At 35.4% G+C, this 19,906-nt stretch overlaps 1 pseudogene; it reads left to right on the forward strand.

The window, feature by feature from the left end:
- The first annotated feature begins 18,099 nt into the window (after window positions 1-18,099).
- On the forward strand, window positions 18,100-18,651 carry LOC141551382 (polyubiquitin-B-like; annotated as a pseudogene).
- The last annotated feature ends 1,255 nt before the right edge of the window (window positions 18,652-19,906 follow it).

The raw sequence follows: 19,906 nt of genomic DNA on the forward strand, positions 1-19,906 counted from the left end.
TTGCTCTCTATTTCTTCTTGCAATTCTCAACTTCTCCTTTAGGAAGTTAGATGCTATACCACTTGGTGCATATATGTTTAATATTGATATGGCTTCATTGTCTACACTACCTTTTAGCAGGATATAGTTTTCTTCCTTATATCTTTTAATTAGATCAATTTCTGCTTTTGTTTGATCTGAGATAAGGATGGCTACCCCTGTTTTGTTTGTTTGTTTTTACTTCACTGAAGCATAATAGATTTTGCTCCAACCTTTTACCTTTACTCTGTATGTATCTCCCTGTTTTAAATGTGTTTCCTTTAAGCAACATATTGTAGGGTTCTGACTTTTGATTCAGTCTGCTATCCACCTCCGCCTAATTGGAGAGTTCATCCCATTCCCATTTACAGTTAAAATTACTTATTATATATTTCCTGCCACCATAATATCCCCAGATTATGCTTTTTTATCTCTAGTCCCTCCTGAACTCCTTCCCCAGTTTTAAATTTATGGACCCCACTTGTGTGATGTAGCCTTCCCTTTTTAATATCCCTCCCCCCTCCTTTTAAATCCCTTCCCCTTTCTTGTACCCTTTCCTTATTACTCTTTTCCTTTTTTTTTTTTTTTTTACCAGTCCAGTGTTATTTTTGTGGCTGAGTTAAATAGTTGATATCAAGGCTAAGAGGGAGCTTAGAAATTCACATATATCTTCTCTGCAATCTTGGCTTTGCCCCTCTGTTATTTTTCTAGATCATTAAAATACATTCATTTTGGGGTATCTGATTGGTATAGTGCTAAATAAATAGATTAGTTTAGGTAATATTGACATCTTTATTATATTTGCTCACCCAATCCAAGAGCATTTGATATTTTTCCAATTGGTTAGATCTTACTTTATTTGTGTGGAAAGTGTTTTATAACTTTGCTCATGTAGTTTCTGATTTTCCTGTGGCAGATGGATTCTTAAATATTTTATACTACCTGTAGTTACTTTGAATGGAATTTCTATTTGTTACACTGTTGGATTTTGTTAGTGATATATAAGAATGCTGATGACTTAGGAGTTTATTTTGTATTCAGAAACTTTACTAAAGATGTGGATTATTTCAAATAGCTTTTTGTTTATTAATTTTATAATTATAACATTTTGATGGTAAATATACATATGTAATTTTTTTACAACATTATACCTTGTACTCCCTTCTGTTCTGAATTTTTCCCCTCCTTCCCCCCACACTGTCCCCTAGATGGCAGGCATTTCCATACATATTAAATATCTTATAGTATATGCTTGGTACAATATATATGTGCAGAACCAAATTTTGTTGTTGTTGTTATTGCAAAGGAAAAAGTGTATTCAGAAGGTAAAAATAATCTGGGAAGAAAAAAAAATGCTCACAGTTTACACTGATTTCCCAGTGTTCCTTTTCTGGGTGTAGCTGATTCTGCCCATCATTGATCAATTGGAATTAGCTCTTCTCTATGTTGAAGATATCCACTTCCATCAGAATACATCCTCATACAGTATCATTGTTGAAGTGTATAATGATCTCCTGGTTCTGCTTGTTTCACTCAGCATGAGCTGATATAAGTCTCTTCAAGGATCTTTGTATTCCTCCTGTTGGTCATTTCTTACAGAACAATAATATTCCATAATATTCATATAACATAATTTACCCAACCATTCTCCAATTGATGGACATCCGTTCATTTTCCGGTTTCTAGCCACTACAAAAAGGCTTTTGTCTCAAACATTTTGGCACATACATGTCCCTTTCCCTTCTTTAGTATTTCCTTGGTATATAAGCCCAGGAATAGTATGGCTGGATCAAAGGGTATGCACATTTTGATAACTTTTGGGGCATAATTCCAGATTGCTCTCCAGAATGGTTGGCTTCTTTCACAACTCCACCAACAATGTATCAATGTCCTAGTTTGTCCAAAACCATTCCAACATTCATCATTATTTGTTCCTGTCATCTTAGCCAATCTGACAGGTACGTAGTGGTATCTCAGAGTTATCTTAATTTGCATTTCTCTGATCAATAGTGATTTGGAACACTCTTTCATATGAGTGGAAATAGTTTTAATTTCATCATCTGAAAATTGTCTGTTCATATCCTTTGACCATTTATCAATTGGAGAATGGATTGATTTCTTATAAATTAAAGGCAATTCTCTGATATTTTGGAGATGAGGCTTTTATCAGAATCTTTAATTGTAAAAATGTTTTTTTTTTTTCAATTTGCTATTTCCCTTCTAATCTTGTTTGCATTCATTTTGTTTGTGCAGAAACTTTTTATTATGATGTAATCAAAATTTTCTATTTTGTGATCAATAATGATCTCTTGTTCTCTTTTGGACACAAATTACTTCCTTCTCCACAAGTCTGAGAGGTAGATAATCCTATGTTCCTCTAATTTATTTATGATCTCAATCTTTATGCCTAAATCTTGAACCCATTTTGATCTAATCTTAGTTTGTGGTGTTAAATGTGGGTCCATGCCTAGATTCTGCCAAACTAATTTCCAATTTTCCCAGAAGTTTTTTGTCAAATAATGATTTCTTATCTCAAAAGTTGGGATCTTTGGGTTTCTCAAACATTAGAGTGCTATTATTATTCACTATCTTGCCCTGTGAACCTAATCTATTCCACTGATCAACTAGTTTATTTCTTAACCAATACCAAATGGCTTTGGTGACTATTGCTTTATAATATAGTTCTTGATCAGGTACAGCTAGACAATCTTCATTTAATTTTTTTTTTCATTACTTCCCTTGAAATTCTAGACCTTTTATTGTTCCATATGAATTCTGTTGTTAGTTCTTCAAAGGTCATTAAAATAGTTTCTTTGGAGTTGATTGGTATAGCACTGAATAAATAGATTACTTAAGAGAGTATTGTCATCTTAATTATATTCTCTCGGCCTATCCAGGAGCACTCAGTCTTTCTGTTAGGATTACTAGGTGAGAAGTCAGGTTGTCTGGACAGTGACAAGGTGAGAATTCAGGTTGTCTGGACAATTGCAAGGTGAGAACTCAGGTTGACTTGACAGTTCTCTGGCTCAGACCTGTAAAGGGAGTTTACACCTTAGGAATCCTAGAAGGAGCAAGCTCATTTTTTGAAATGGTTCTTCCCAGAAGCCCTTGCATTATCCCACGCCCATTCTCTGGGAGGATAAAAGAGGCAACATTGGGCCTGGAGAGCAGATTGGACTGGGGAAGGACAAGGGCTGGAGGACAGCACTCCAGGAAGAGGAGAAGTCTCTGCATTACATCAGGCCTGACGGGGCTCTCTGCAGGAAGTGAAGTCACTTCTCTGGACAAGAGTTAACAGCAACTACCTAGAGACAACGGTTCACTACAGGAAGAAGAATCTGTCCAAGAGATTTGAGTTGACACAGCAGATCTCTTCCCAGAGAGCGATCAGCAGCTTCTGGAGACAAAAGTTTTAAAAATGAACAGAGGAGAAAGTGTGAGGAAAAAAGAAAAGATCAAGATCTTGCCCTAGAGCAAGAGGATTTAAATGATTAATTAGGGTATGATTCTCTTGAAGAAGCTTCAACCCTGCCTAGAGAACAGATTATTGACAGGCCCACATCAACCCCACCTTCAGAGGTGGAGGAAGAAGGAGGGGAAGAGGCAGAAACACAAACAGAATTGCCTGTGAAGCAGCCTAAGCCTATGACAAGATTAGAAAAAGCATTGGTTAAAGTTAAGAGAGAAGGACAGGATATAAGTGATTTTATACATGCATATCCTGTGATTGAAAATATTGACTCTGTAGGTCAAAAAAGGAGAAGATATGCACCTTTATATTTGAATAAAATTAAAGATTCGAAAAAAGGTTGTACCCTTTAAGGGGCTACATCAGCTTATGTTAAAATGTTACTAGATGGTTTGTCTTATGAAGTCCTAACCCCAAATGATTGGAAATCCATAGCAAGGACATGCCTGGAACCTGGAGAAAATTTATTATGGCTTGTAGAATTTCATGAATTATGTAAAATTCAAGTCAGATGCAATTTGGAAATAGGAGTTAACACACAATTCACTTTTGAGCACTTGGCTGGTGAAGGTCGGTATGGAGAGAATTCAGAACAGATTAATTATACTACAACAGTGTATAAGCAAATTGCTAAGGGTGCAATAAAAGCTTGGGGTGTCCTCCCTGGACAGAAAGATCAGGGAGAGGCTTTAACTAAAATACAGCAAGGTCCCAATGAACTTTTTTGCAGATTTTGTGGGACGTTTGCAAACTGCTGTCAAAAGAACTATTGGAGAAAATGCAGCTACAGAAATAATGACCAGACATCTGGCTAAGGAAAATGCCAATGAGATTTGCAAAAGAATTATATGGGGATTAGACAAAGAGGAGATCATAAGACGCTGTGCTACAGTGGGAACAAATACTTTTTACACCCGGACAATGATGAACATGGAAAGACAGGGTCCCTCCTGGCAAGGGCCTTCTAGAGAAACTCGGCGATGTTTTCAATGTGGAAAAATTGGGCATCTAAGAGCTCAGTGTAGATATGGAGATACAGTGAGAAGACGGGGTGAGAGAAGACCTAAAACTCCATGTCCAAATTGTCACAAGGGCCTTCACTGGGCCTCGGGATGTAGATTGACCCAGGGAAATGACAGGTGGGGCCCAGCTTCAGCCCCCCAAGTGGGGCATGATGTCAGCCGAGGTTACATCCAGAGAATTTTAAGACATGATCAATCAGCCAAAAGGCAATCAGATGGAAGAAAGGGATTGAAATTAGGAAAAATAGAGTTGTGTGCAGTAGAGACTAACGAGATACTCCCTGGAGAAGTGAAATCTGTTCCTGTTGAGCCTATGGATCCTTTGCCTCCAGGCATAGTAGGCTTGACCATTTCACCTTCTGAGAGTGCCTACAAAGCAGTGTCCATCCATACACTGATGTGGGAAACTGGAGAATGTGTATCTAATATCCCAGTAACTAACACAGGCAGACAACGTGTGATTTATCAACCAGGAGAAATAGTAGCATCAGGCTTATTGTTACATACCCCTAATAAGCAACCTCGTGATAGTCGCCTAGATTTTGACTCCAATGAACAAAATCCAGGAATATATTGGACAGCAGCTGTGACAGCTTTATTTAATTATTTAAATCTGACTTTATTTTTGTGGCAAGTGTTTCATAATTTTGGTCATATAATTCCTGACTTTCCTTTGGTAGATATATTCCTAAATATTTTATACTATCGACAGTTATTTTGAATAGAATTTCTCTTTGTATCTCTTGCTGTTGGATTGTGTTGGTAATGTATAAAAATGCTGAGGATTTATGTGGATTTATTTTGTATCCTGCAACTTTGCTAAAGTTCTGAATTATTTCTAATAGCTTTTTAGCAGAGTCTTTGGGGTTCTCTAAGTATACCATCATATCATCTGCAAAGAGTGATAGTTTGATTTCCTCATTTCCTACTCTAATTCCTTGAATCTCTTTCTTGGTTCTTATTGCCAAGGCTAGCATTTATAGTACTATATTGAATAATAACAGTGATAGTGGGCAACCTTGTTTCACTCTTAATATTATAGGGAAAGGTTCCAGTTTATCACCATTACATATGATGTTTACTGACAGTTTTCAAAATATGCTTTTTATTATTTTAAAGAACAGTCCATTTATTCCTATACTCTCAAGCATTTTAGTAGGAATGGATGTTGGATTTTATCAAATGCTTTTTCTGCATCTATTGAGATGATCATATCGTTTTTATTAATTTGGTTATTAATATGGTCAATTATACTAATAGTTTTCCTAATATTAAACCAGCTCCGCATTCCTGGTATAAACCCTACTTGATCATACTGTACTATCATGGGGATGATTTTCTGAAGTCTTTTTTGCTAATATTTTATTTAAGATTTTAGCATCGATATTCATTAAGGAGATTGGTCTATACTTTTCTTTCTCAGTTTTCAATCTACCTGGTTTAGGTACAGTACCATGTCTGTGTCATAAAAGGAATTTGGTAGGACTCCTTCAATTCCTATTTTTCCAAATAATTTATATAGCATTGGAATTAGTTGTTCTTTAAATGTTTGATAGAATTCACATGTAAATCCATCTAGTCCTGGGAATTTTTTCTTAGGGAGTTGGTTAATAGCTTGTTCTATTTATTCTTTCTGAAATGGGACTATTTAGACTACTTACTTCTTACTCTGTTAATCTGGGCAAGCTATATTTTTGAAGGTATTCTTCCATTTCATTTAAGTTATCAAATTTATTGACATAAAATTGAGCAAAGTAGCTCCTCTTGTTCTAATTTCCTCTTCATTGGTAGTGAGTTCTCCCTTTTCATTTTCAAGACTAACAATTTGCTTTTTCTCTTTCCTTTTTTTATTCAGATTTACTAAGGATTTGTCTATTTTGTTCGTTTTTTCATAGAATCAACTCTTGGTTTTATTAATTAATTCAATATACATATATCTATATCTATATCTATATAAATATAGATATATATATATATAGATATAGATATATATATATAATTTTACTTTCAATTTTATTAATCTCACCTTTTATTTTTAGAATTTCAAGTTTCGTGTTTGTAATTATTTCAATTATTTCATTTCATCAGCTCCCAAACATTAAATAATTCTTTGTGGGCATATGATTTCTACATTTACATATCCCACCCTTACTTCTCTTCCATTTGCCTGGTGGACATTTCCACCTGAATTTCTAGAATCATTTTAGACCTGACAAGATTTGATCTCAAATCTGTGTCTCTTTCAATCTTCCTTATTACTCTTGAGGGAACCACCATCCTTCTAGGTATACAGGTCTATAAATGTAGAGACTTCCTAGAAGCGCTCCCTCATCCTCAAATTGGGAGGCCGTCAAGCTTTATTGATTCTGCTTCTTCAACCCTACCTGCATCTGGGCTCTTCCTCCACTCACAAAGCAACTAGCCTGGTCTTGGTCCTTATCATCCATAGCCTAGATGACTACAATAGTTTCCTAATTGGTTTTCTTGCCTTTTTTTTTTGCTTTTGGATTCATCTTGAATACAACTGCCAAAATAATGTTCCTACAGCACTTGGGACACTTCCTCTTATACATGGGTCCATTGGCTACTCCAGGGACCGTCATTCCTTCCAAAAACATAACACTTTTACCAGAATTACAAGCAAAGACTTTTTAATGAAATAGCATTGTAAGAAAGCTTGCAGTAAAATATTCTTCTAAAAAAGCCTGAAGATATACTATCAGTGGGAAGTACAGCTATCCATAGAGATCCTTCATGAGTATCATATCTATAGAGAACACCAGAGGTCGGGGAATGAAAGTGAAGGTAACCCAGTGTTAAAAGCTCACTGGCAATGTATTTTGGTGATGTAATTATGCTGTTCTTGCTGAGATAAATAAATATCTGCTGAGAAGTTTTCAAAAAAAAAAAAAGTTTCATGTTTGGCTGGGGGGGGTTTAATTTGTTCCTTTTGTAACAATTTTAGTTGTAAGCCTAATTCACTGACCCTCTCTTTCTCTATTTAATGCAAGTAGGCCCCTAGAGATATAAAATTTCCCCTTATTACTGCTTTGGCTGTATCCCACACATTATTGTCATATTCTTGGATGAAGTTATTAATTATGTCTATGATTTGCTGTTTTACCCAATCATTCTTTAGTATAAGATTATTTAGTTTCCAATTATTTTTTGGTCTATTTACCCTTGGCTTTTTTTTTAATGTAATTTTAATTGCATAATGGTCTGAAAAGGATGCATTTATTATTTCTGCTTTACTGCATTTGATTTTGACGTTTTTATGTCCTAGTATATGATCAATTTTTGTATCGGTTCCATGAACTGCTAAGAAGAAAGTGTACTCCTTTCTGTCTCCATTTAGCTTTCACCAAAGATCATATCAAACTTTTCTCGTATTCTATTTACCTCTTTGACTTCTTTATTATTTATTTTGTGGTTTGATTTATCTAATTCTGAGAGTGCAAGGTTGACATCTTTCACTATTATAGTTTTGCTGTTTATTTCTTTTTGTAGCTCTCTTAATTTTTCTTTTAAGAATTTAGATGCTGCACCACTTGGTGCGTATATGTTTACTATTGATGCTGCTTCATTATCTATGATACCCTTTAGCAAGATATAATGCCCTTCCTTATCTCTTTTAATTAGATCACTTTTTGTGTTTGCTTGATCTGAGATGTGGATGGCTACCCCTGCTTTTTTGGCTTCACCTGAAGCAAATTAGATTCTGCTCCACCTTTTTACTTTTATTTTGAATGTATCACCCTATTTCAGGTGTGTTTCCTGTAAACAACATATAGTAGGATTCTGGGTTTTAATCCAGTCTGCTAACTGCTTCCTTTTTATGAGGGAGTTTACCCCATTCACATTTATGGTTAGAATGACTAATTCTATATTGCTTGCCATCTTGTTAAACTCTGTTTATGCTTTTCTCCTTTCCTTCCCTCTTACCCCCCTACCCAGTATTAAACTTGTGAATACCACTTGTTTTTCACAGCCCTCCCTTTTTAGTATCCCTACCCCACCTTGAAGTTCCTCCCCCTATTTTACCCCTTTTCCTCACAATTTCTGTATTCTCTTCCCCTTAGCTTACTCCTTCCCTCTCACTTTTCAATGAAGTGGAAGAAGTTTCACCATAAATTGAATATGTCTATTGATACACACTATGTTCATCCCCCTCCTTTCTTTCTCTCAGATTTAATAGATTACCTTTGCCTCTTCATGACATGTAGTACCGCCACTTTGCCCTTTTTTATGATATAATTTCCTTTCCATCTCTAGTTTCTAGGACAAATTATACATGCGTTCTTTACATATCTTTATGGTAGAAATGTAGTTCTCAATTTTTTTTTTTTACCTTTATAGAAATCTCTTGATTTCTGTATTTGAAAATCAAACATTTTGTGTAGATCTGATTTTTTCATCAAGAATAGATGGAATTCATTTATTTTGTTAAATATCCATCTTCTTCCCTGGAAAATGATGCTCATTGTTGCTGGGTAAGTTATTCTTGGCTTCATACCTAGTTCTTTAGCCTTTCGGAATATCGTATTCCAGGCCCTTCATTCTTTTAATGTGGATGCTGCTAGATCCTGGGTTATCCTTATTGTGGCTTCTCCATATCTGAATTGCTTTTTTCTAGCAGCTTCCAGTATTTTTCCTTCGTCTGATGGTTCTTGACTTGGCCACTATATTTCTCGGCGTTTTGATTTTAGAGTCCCTTTAAGTAGGTGATTGATGAATTTTTTCAATGCCTATTTTACCCACTGTTTTCAATTCTCTTTGATAATTTCCTGGAAAACAGTGTCCAGGCTCTTTTTTTCCCCCACATTTTTCAGGGAGTCTGATTATTCTCACATTGTCTGTCCAGGATCTGTTTTCCAGGTCTGGTGTCTTTCCAATAAAGTCTCCTCTGGAGACAATCTGTTTTTATTCTCCTTAGTGTTTGAAGTTTGCTCTCTCTCCACACAGAAGCTGTCAATGGTTAGAGCCCTTTTGAATTTTTTATTCATGTTGTCAGAGTGGGAATTGAAGAAAACAAATTTACAAGAGAAACAATTGGACTGTTTTTTTGGAGGGATGGGGCTGGATGGTGTTAACCAGCTTTCTCTATAGATTGAGGGAGACAGTAGGGAGGCACTAATAGGACAGCAATGGCTGTGCTGCCTCTGCACTCTGAGGCTCTGAGAAAGTGCTGAGTCACTCTGGATCAGGTGGGGGTGGCTGGGTCATCAGAGCTAGCTTTCTGGGGTTTTATTCTTTTCCTCTGGTGTTTACACACTTTCTGCTGCTTTTTGCCTGCTGCCAAGAAGGAGTATCTGCACTGGGGTAAAAGTCTTTTTCTCAGAAATGGCAGAGATCGTACCCTTCCCCCCTGGGGTCTGAACTGTGTGAACTGCCTGTCTCATTCTGGCTGCCTTCCCTCAGTCTGCACCCAGTCTGTTTGTCCCCTCCCCCAATCAAACATAGACCTTCTCTGGCAAATTTCAAGGATGTCTTCTGTTGGTGATTATTTGTGGGTTTCTTTTCTGGTCAAGCATTAATTTGGAGGCTTGTCATGAATTAAGTCCTGAGAGAAAACGTGGAGCTCAAGCAGCTGTCTTCCTCCACGCCGCCATCTTTCCTGGAAGTCTCCAAATATCTTTTTAGTAGATCTCTGGAGTTATCTAAGTATATCATCATATCATCAGCAAAGAATGATAATTGGCCACATTACCTACTCTAATTCCTTTCATTTCTTTCTCAACTCTTATTTCCAAAGCAAGCATTTCTAATACAATATTGAATAGTAATAGTGATAATGGGCAACCTTGTTTCACTCCTGATTTTGTTGGATATGGTTCTAGTTTATCCCCATTACCCCATTACATATGATGCTTACTGATGGATTTAAATAGATGCTACTGCTTATTTTAAGGAAAAGTCCATTTATTCCTATACTTGCAAGTGTTTTTAATAGGAATGGAGGTTGGATTTTATCAAATGATTTTTCTGCATCTGTTAAGATAATCATATGTTTTTGTTAATTTGCTTATTAATATGGTCAATTATACTAATATTTTTTTCCTAATGTTGAACCACCCTGCATTCCTGGTAAAAATCCTACTTGATCATGGTGTATTTTCATGGGGATGATTTTGTGAAGTCTTTTTGCTAATATCTTCTTTAAGATTTTAGCATCAATATGCATTAGGGAGATTTGTCCATAATTATCTTTCTCTGTTTTCAGCCTACCTGATTTAGGTATCAGTAAAATGTCTGTGTCATAAAAGGAATTTGGTAGGACTCCTTCATTCCTTATTTTTTCCGATAATTTATATAACATTGGGGCTAATTGTTCTTTAAATGTTTGGTAGGATTAACACATAATTCCATCTGGTCCTGGGGATTTTTTCTTAGGGAGTTGGTTAATAGCTTGTTCTATTTCTTTTTCTGAAATGGTACTATTTAAGCAATTTACTTCCTCTTCTGTTAATCTGGGAAGCCTATAGAAATAGAAACTGAGTGGATGTCTATCAATTGGAGAATGGCTGAATAATTTATGGTATATGAGTGTTATGGAATAATATAGTTTTATAAGAAAATATCATCAGGGTGATTTCAAAGAAGCCTAGACACTACTTACATGAACTCATGCTAAGTGAAATGAACAGAAACAGGAGATAATTTTACAAGACAACAGCAAGATTATGCAATGATCAATATTGATGGATGTGACTTTCTCAACAATCAGAAGATTCAGCCCAATTCCAATGATCTTATGATGATGAGAGCCATATCCACCAAGCACTGTGGGAACATAGTGTTTCACTTATTTTGTTGTCGTTTGCTTGAATTTTATTTTCTTCCTTTTTTTCCCCTTTTTGTTCTGATTTTTCTTTTGCATCATGATAATTATTGGGATAACATGTATGTTAATTGTTTTACTTGTATTTCACCATGTTTAACATATATCTGATTACCTGTCATCTAGAGAAGGCTATAGGAGGAAGGGCAGAAAGTGAAACACAAGGTTTTGCAAAGGATCATGGTGAAAAGTTATACTTGCATATGTTTTGAAAATAAAATCTTCAATATAAAAAAGAATAAAATTGGGGCATTCACATATCTACATTCTGCAGAAGAAAAAAAGACAATAATATAAACATAAAAGAATAAAATAGGGAACACATTGGTCTTATGAACCATGTAATGAAAGATGTATTATCTTTAGTTAATAAATATAGAACTAGAAATCTAAAATTATGAAGTATTTTGTCCAATGTAATAACCTAAAAATTAATCTAGATCTTTGTTTTCAAGATCCTTTTCATATCCTCACAAGTATAGCATTGCTACTGAACCAGATGTCCTTTCCATTTCTGCATGTCTGCTCATTGGCTTTCTCATTTCTCCATTGCCATTCATGACATACCTATATTATTTCCCAGGCAGGATCTGTTTTTGGATATTTCATTGTTTAAAATTGATGGCCAAATGTTGTTTGAAGAGACCATAGGACATAGAATATATGTTTAAAAAGACAATGCCCACATGGGTTTCTTTGCCTGACCTGTGCATAGAGAATCTGAGTAAAGAAAAGGTTATTTGGTGCAAATATCACAATCCTGCTTTTTTGTATATACCTAGCTTCTCAGTATTGTTTTCTCATGCTGAATAATCCTCTAAGAAAACACAGTGTATAATGAAAAGAAAAAAAGGGAGGAGTCCTAGCTAAGCAGAATTGTGTATACACAGGTCAAAAAAGAATCTACTTTTCACAAATGCCAATCATAAAAGGTCACTGCTTTCATTTTACAGCAGAACACATTTAGAGGACTCAAAGAAAAATTTAACTCATTGACTTCCAGTATACTTTAAATGTGAATCTGAATGAAAAACTGAAGACTTGCAGAATCCTTGGTGGAAACAAATCAGTAGTCATTTTGGTAATTTCTGCTTCTATGTGAAATAGTACCTGAACTATCTTGTTTCTGTTTATAAAGAGTTTCTGGAACTATATTATCTAGGCTCTTTAAGTAATTCATTTTCCTATTGATCAGATTTTGCTGACATCTGGTATTACCATCATCTAAAAAGTAAACAAACAAAATTAAATTTTTTACTTCAACATAAACCTTTTCATCTCCTCTGTGTTTTCTATTTACAAACAAATATAAAACATTTAATTAGTACTCTTTATAAAAATTACTCTCAGAAGACTGATTTATAAGACTCTTTTCAGTCATTTTCTCATCTTTTCTTCAGATTACTTAGTCTAATACCTTTTTAATCATGGTTTGTTCCCTGTTCTTTAATTTCTCTAAAAATTGTATATCTTCCTTCTTCATGAAGCTGAACTTTTTATTGTATTACAACTATAAAAGTGCTTGTGCCTTTTGGCATAGTAAAGAGAGAAATACCCTGAATCTAGGAAGATTTATATCCAAGCCACATCATTATATACAGGAGCTGGACAACCCTTTAAAGTTTCTCTGGGAAACTCTATTTCCCCTTTCATAAAGTTTTCAACATTTATTTTTGTAAGTTTTTGAGTTTCAAATTTTTCAAATTTTGTTTTTCCCTCCCCCTCCCCAAGGTAGCAAATGCATATTTCCACATCAGACATATTATGAAAGAGGAATCAGAACAATAAGAACAACAAAAATCACAAAATAGAAAAACAAAACAACAACAAAAACTGAAAATAGTATGCTTTTTATCTGCATTCAGAATCCATCAGTTCTTTTTCCGGATGTAGATAACATTTTTTAGCTTGAGTCCTTTGGAATTATCTTCGGTCATGGTATTGCTGAAAAGAGATACATTTGTCAATCTTGATCATTTCAATGTTTCTGTTACTCTGTACAGTGTTCTCCTGGTTCTATTCACTTGACTTTAATCAGTACATGTATGTCTTTCCAGGTTTTTTTCTGTAATATCATCACCTCATTATTTTTATAAAAGAAAAATAATTCCATAACATTCATATACTACAACTTCATTAGCCATTTCCTAATTGATAGGCATCTCCACAATTTCCAAAGAGCTTTTAAAATAGCACTTGAGTTGAGATAAATGGAATTACTACTTTTGTTTGCTCAAGGTTCTATTTTTAAGATGTTCAAAAAATATGTAAATGTTGACCAGTGAATATTTTGGAGCAAAACAATTCAACCTCAATTCAACTGAATCAGTTGCAGGAGTGGTGGTTTCCAGACATCTTGGCTTACATATGACAAAGACAAGATCAACAGGATAGGTCTGTCACACCTGTGTGAGAGTGGAGCATTGTCTGGACATGCTCATGGGAGGACTTGTATACCAGCTCTAGTCCTGATCATGGATGAGGACGGATAAGGTGGAACTCACCAGCATGGTCAAACAGGAGTCCATTTATTAAAAAAATCCTCAGCTTTATATATACCATGATTTTTCAATATACTTATATAACTATAGGATACTGAGCATGTGCCAATTGTGGAATACTGCACATGTGAGATCGCATAAATAATTTAATATTGTATGCAAATGTTTCCTTGCCATGTTTGTATAACTCTGTTTTATGTACAATGCAGGTTGTCACACCCCTCACTTCTCAACGAGGTCAAAATACCTTTAGGGGTGATGGGCGGCCAAACCAAACATATCAGCAAGGTTCCTTATTGGACTAAAAGACTAATATCTCACCCAGGGTTCCCCACTACTTGTGGCCCTCTTCAGAGCACAGTCCAATGTGGTCTACACTAACACAGCCATTACTCCAACAACCAGACTTGTATATGAATCAGTATTGGTAATAACAACTTTCAGAGATCTCATCCTATGAAAGGTAAAGAGATGAAATAACTGATAAGAAGGATATTATAGTTATCCCATGCAAGCACTGCCAGAGAACTCTTTTTTCTTTCCCCATGCTCAGATTTCCATAGACAGTTCTTGGTGACAGCATCAGAGTAAGGAAATTAGTAGTAATCCAGGACTTACAGATTAGTTGTAACAAGGACCTTTCTCACAGTTTCATGGGAAGAAAGTGTGCTTATGGTCATTTAGAAACCATAGCTAGGCCAGGAGAGCAGTAAACATCTTGCCTTTGATTATATCACATTGAAAGAACTGAAAAATTACAGGTTCCAGAGTTACCTCTGAAAAACAGCTGCACTAAACATCTGAAGCTTGGGGCAATTTACCCTCTACTCATGAAACAGAGCACCATTTTAACAAAGAATTAAAAGTCAAGTAATAAGCTGGGGAAATGAGCAACAACAGAAAACATTTGTCCATATAGAAAGTTACTATGGTAAAAAACAAAGATAAAAACACACACTCAGAAAAAGATAATAAAGACAAATGTCCTATATCCAAAGCTTACAAGTAAAATATGAATTGGTTGGAAGGCATGGGAAGTATCAAAAGGATTTTGAAAATCAAGAAAGAGGGACAGAGAAAGAATTGAGAAGATAACTGAAAGTGATGTGAGAAAATCATCAATGTGAGTAAATAGATTGTTAAAAGACACACAGACACACAGAAAGAGACAGAGTGAAGAATAAAATAACAACTTAAAAACAGAATTGGTCAAGCCAATGGAAAGAAGAATGCCTATTTTTAAATTAATTTTATAATTATAAATTTTTGACAGTATAATGAGTAAATTTTTTATAACATTATCCCTTGTATTCATTTTTCCAAATTTTCCCCTCCCTCCCTCTACTCCATCCTTTAGATGACAGGCAATCCTATACATTTTACTTGTGTTACACTATAACCTAGATACAAGATATGTGTGTAAATGCAATTTTCTTATTGCACGTTAAGTATTAGATTCCGAAGGTATAAGTAACTTGGATAGATAAAGAGTAGTGTTAATATATTATATTCAATTCCCAGTGTTCCTTCTCTGGGTGTAGTTGTTTCTGTCCATCATTGATCAGCTCGGAGTGAGTTGGATCTTCTTTATTTTGAAGATATCCACTTCCATCAGAATATGTCCTCATACAGTATTGTTGTTGAAGTGTATACTGATCTTCTGGTTCTGTTCATTTCACTCAGCATCAGTTCATGCAAGTCTCTCCAAATCTTTCTGAATTCATCTTGCTGGTCATTTCTTACAGAGCAATAATATTCCATAACACTCATATACCATAATTTACCCAACCATTCTCCAATTGATGGACATCCATTCATCTTCCAGTTTCTAGACACTAGGAAAAAGAGCTGCTGCAAACATTTTGGCAAACACAGGTCCCTTTCCCCTCTTTAGTATTTCTTTGGGATATAAGCCCAGTAGTAGCACTGCTGGATCAAAGGGTATGCACAGTTCTATAATTTTTTGGGCATAGTTCCAAATTGCTCTCCAGAATAGCCAGATTCTTTCACAACTTTACCAACAATGTATTAGTGTCCCAGTTTTCCCACATCCCCTCCAACATTCATCATTCCTCTGTTTAATGGGAGAGTTCATCCCATTCACATTTACAGTTAACATTACTAATTCTGTATTTCCTGCCATCATATTATCCCCAGATTATGTTTTTTCCCCCTTGACCCCCCTGAACCCTTTCACCAATATTTAATTTATAGACTCAACTTGTGATGCACATTCCTCCATTTTAGTATCCCTCCCCCCTCCTTTTAAGTCCCTTCCCCTTTCTTGTACCCTTCCCTTATTCTCCTTTTCCTTTTCCCTTTTCCTCTCCCTCCTTTTAATGAGGTGAGAGAGGATTCTCTGAAAAACAAATATGTCAATTATGTACTCTTTGGGCCTATGTGATGAGAGTAAGATTCACACAAAGTTTCTTCCCTTCTCTAAATTCCCTCAGATGTGGTATATTTTCCATGCCTCTTCCTGGGATGTAGTTTCCCTCTTTTTATCTCTCCTTTCCCTTTTTCTGATACTATCCCCTTCCCTTTACTACTTTCCTTTTTTTTATTTTATATCAGTAAAATAAAATTACCCATGCGGACTTTCTGTATATACACAACAGAGATACAGTTTCCAAGAGTTCTTTTTACCTTTTTCTGCTTCTCTTCAGTCTTGTGCATATAGATCAAATTTTTTGTTTGTTTGTTTGTTTGGTCCTGATTTTTAATGAGTTATTTTATTCATTCACATTCACATTTTTTAGTTCTTTTTGTATATGCTCAATTGAATTTTTAAATGAATTATTTTGCTCTGTTGAATTGTTTTCCATTTCACTAATTTTTTTTTTGAGTTATTTTCTTTTTCCAATTCCGAAATCCTATTTTCTTGGGAATTTTTTTATCTTTTCCAATTCAGAAATCCTACTTTCTTGTGATTTTTTAACCTTTTCTAATTCACAAATTTTGTTTCCCTGCACCTCCTGTGAATTGTTTATTTTTTTCCAACTCTAATTTCAGGACATTGTTATTCTCTATAATAGCTTATCTTTCCTTTCCACATCTTTCTTCAAACTCTCTTCACTTTTTAATAGTCTATTGTAGGAGAGAGTTATGTGATGGGAGGTAGGTGTCATTCCCCTTTAGAGTGTTATCTGCAGACTCTCTGCTGTTAGCTTCTTCGGGGTTGGATACCCACTTTTTCTCTGTGTAGAAGTTGTCAATTGTTCTCTTCAGCTTCTTATTCATTGTTAAAAATCTGTTGGGGTTTGCCCTTGGGGTAAGAAGTTTATTCATTTATTTACCAGCTTCCTTCCAGATTGGGGGGGGGGGGTAGAATGCAACAACTCTGTGCCTGAGGTAAGAGAGAGCTCTGGGAGAGAGTTCTCCTCCCCATCCCCAGAATGCCTCAGAGGTGTTTAGCACTGCTGCCCTGTGAGGAGTGCCCATTGAAGGACCCCATTGTGTGGCCTAGTGACTGCCCTGAGGTTTAAGGCTGAACAATGAAAGAGTCACAAACCCCAGCCAATGCCTCCCTTGGGGCCGTGGATATCAGCAGCTGATGTGAAAAGCCCCTGAGCTCAAACTGGAAGTGTCTGCCCCGAAACCGCAGTCCCTACTACAAAGGTACTCTTTGGGAGTTCTGCTTCTGTGGGAATTCTGCTGCTGCTAGAATTCCACTGCAGAAGACATCTGTACAGTCTGCACAGCCATGAGGAGATCTATTAGGTCACTTCCAGATTGGGGTGGATTTAGGATCTGGCTTTATATTTTAAAGTAACTTGATTTCTCTTCTGAAGTGCTGATTTATAAGCAGAGAAGAGCTCACAGCCTGTGTCAGATTCCTCTATTTCAGTGGCTTCTCTGATCCCAGAGTTCTCCCCAGCCTGATGGGCACAGTGTGTTAGCACCCAGTCCAACCTTGTCTGTGCTGGGCTCTTTTTTTTTTTTTTTTTTCTTCCCCTTGGAACCGACCTTTTCTGTTGAAATTCCAGATTCTGTTCAGCTGGTAAGTTGTGCTTCCAATCCTTGTGGTTTTTATCAGAAAAGTGTTATTCCTGAGGCTGATTTAACAAAGTGGTAATGAGGGAAGAAGGGACATTACAAATTTGCGTGTATCTTCTCTGCCATCTTGGCTCCGCCCCTAGAAGAATGCCTATTTAAAAAAAAAAAAAAAAAAAAGCAAAATTGGATATGTATTGAGGATAGGAGTTGACTGTTGTTCAGCATGTGTGTTGCCTTCACCATTCCTTTACAATGAAGATCATCATGAAGACCTTAAGTGGCAAAATCGTCATCTTTAAAGTGGAACCCAATAGCACCATTGAGAATTTCAAGACAAAAATTCAGGACAAGGAAGGTATTCCCTGAGAACAGAAGAACTTGATCTTTTCTGAAAACCAGCTAGAAGATGGACAAACCTTATCTGACTACAAAATCCAGAAAGAATCCATCCTGCACTTGGTCTTTCAGCTAATTGATAGGATGTAGATTTTCTTGAAGATCTTCACTGGCAAGACCATCACCCATGGTGTAAATAACAGTGATACCACTGAGAATGCCAAGGCAAAGATCCAGACAAAGAATGCATCTCCCCACATCAGCAGAGATTGATCTTTTCCAGAAAGCAGCTGCAAGATGGTTGCCCCCTCTCAAACTACAACTTCCAGAAAAAAATTCACCCTGAACTTAGCCCTTTGTCTCAGAGGTGGGATGTGATTCTTTGTGAAGATCTTGACTGTAAAACCATCACCCTTGAAGTGGAGCCAAAGTGACACCATTGAGAATGTAAAGTCAAAGACTCTTTGACAGAATATTATTGTCCTCTGGGAAACGATAAGCCAGATGTTCTCAGGAAAAAAAAAATCTTAGAAAATCTTCCATTCATAAAGTGAAATATACTGTATACAAATTAAAAGTAATGTTATTGGAAGACCAACTGTAAATGACTTTGCTCATTGTTAGTAGTATAATAGTCTACAAATACTCTGAAGAAGTTATGATGAAGAATCCTATCCACACTTAGAGAAGGAACTGTTTGTTTCTGAATATAAACTGAAGAATTTTCTATATCTTACTTTTTATTTTTAAAGCTTTTTTATTTTCAAAACATATGCATGCATAATTTTTTCAACATTGACCTTCCCATAGCCTTGTATTTCAGATTTCCTTTCCTTTCCCTCCCCTTCTCCCTTAGATGACAAGCAATCCAATATATGTTATGTATATTAAATATATATGTTAAATCCAATATGTATAAATATATTTATACAATTTTCTTGATGCACAAAAAAAAATCAGATCAAAAAGAGAAAATGAGTAAGAAAATAAAGTGAAAGCAAACAATATCAGAAAAACTGAAAATGTTATGCTGTGATCTACATTTGTTTCTACAGTCCTCTCTCTGGGTGTAGATGGCTCTCTTCATCACAAGATCATAATTCATCTAATTGTTGGAAAGAATGACATTCATTAGAATTGATCATCATATAATGTTAATGTTGCCATGTACAATGATCACCTGATTCTTCTCATTTCACTTAGCATCAATTCATGTAAGTCTCTGCAGGCCTTTCTAAAATTATCCTCCTGATTGTTTCTTATAGCACAATAATATTCCATAGTATTTATATACCATAACTTATTCAGCCATTCTCCAATTGATGGGCATCCACTCAGTTTCCGTTACTTGCTACTGTAAAAAGAGCTGCCACAAACATTTTTTGCAAGGTAGGTCCTTTTCCTTCCTTTAAGATCTCTTTGGCATATAGGCCTAATAGAAATACTGCTAGATCAAAGGTTATGCATTCTCTTTTTATTTTTAACTTAATTTTTCTTGAAGATTTTTATTTTTATTAGTGTGGGAAACCTATATTTTCTTTCATAATGTGACTTTTAAGGAAATGTTTTGTATAACTTCATATATGACTTCTTACTTGTGGGGATAAGGAAAAGAACCTAGAATTCAAGAATCTTAAAAATAAATATAAAAGGTAAATAAGAAACTTAATTTTTTCTGAGGAATCAGGATAATTTCTTAATCACAAAATAATTTTAATAAGAT

This window comes from Sminthopsis crassicaudata, chromosome 1 (genome assembly GCF_048593235.1).
Source record: "Sminthopsis crassicaudata isolate SCR6 chromosome 1, ASM4859323v1, whole genome shotgun sequence".
NCBI classification, from domain to species: Eukaryota; Metazoa; Chordata; class Mammalia; order Dasyuromorphia; family Dasyuridae; genus Sminthopsis; species Sminthopsis crassicaudata.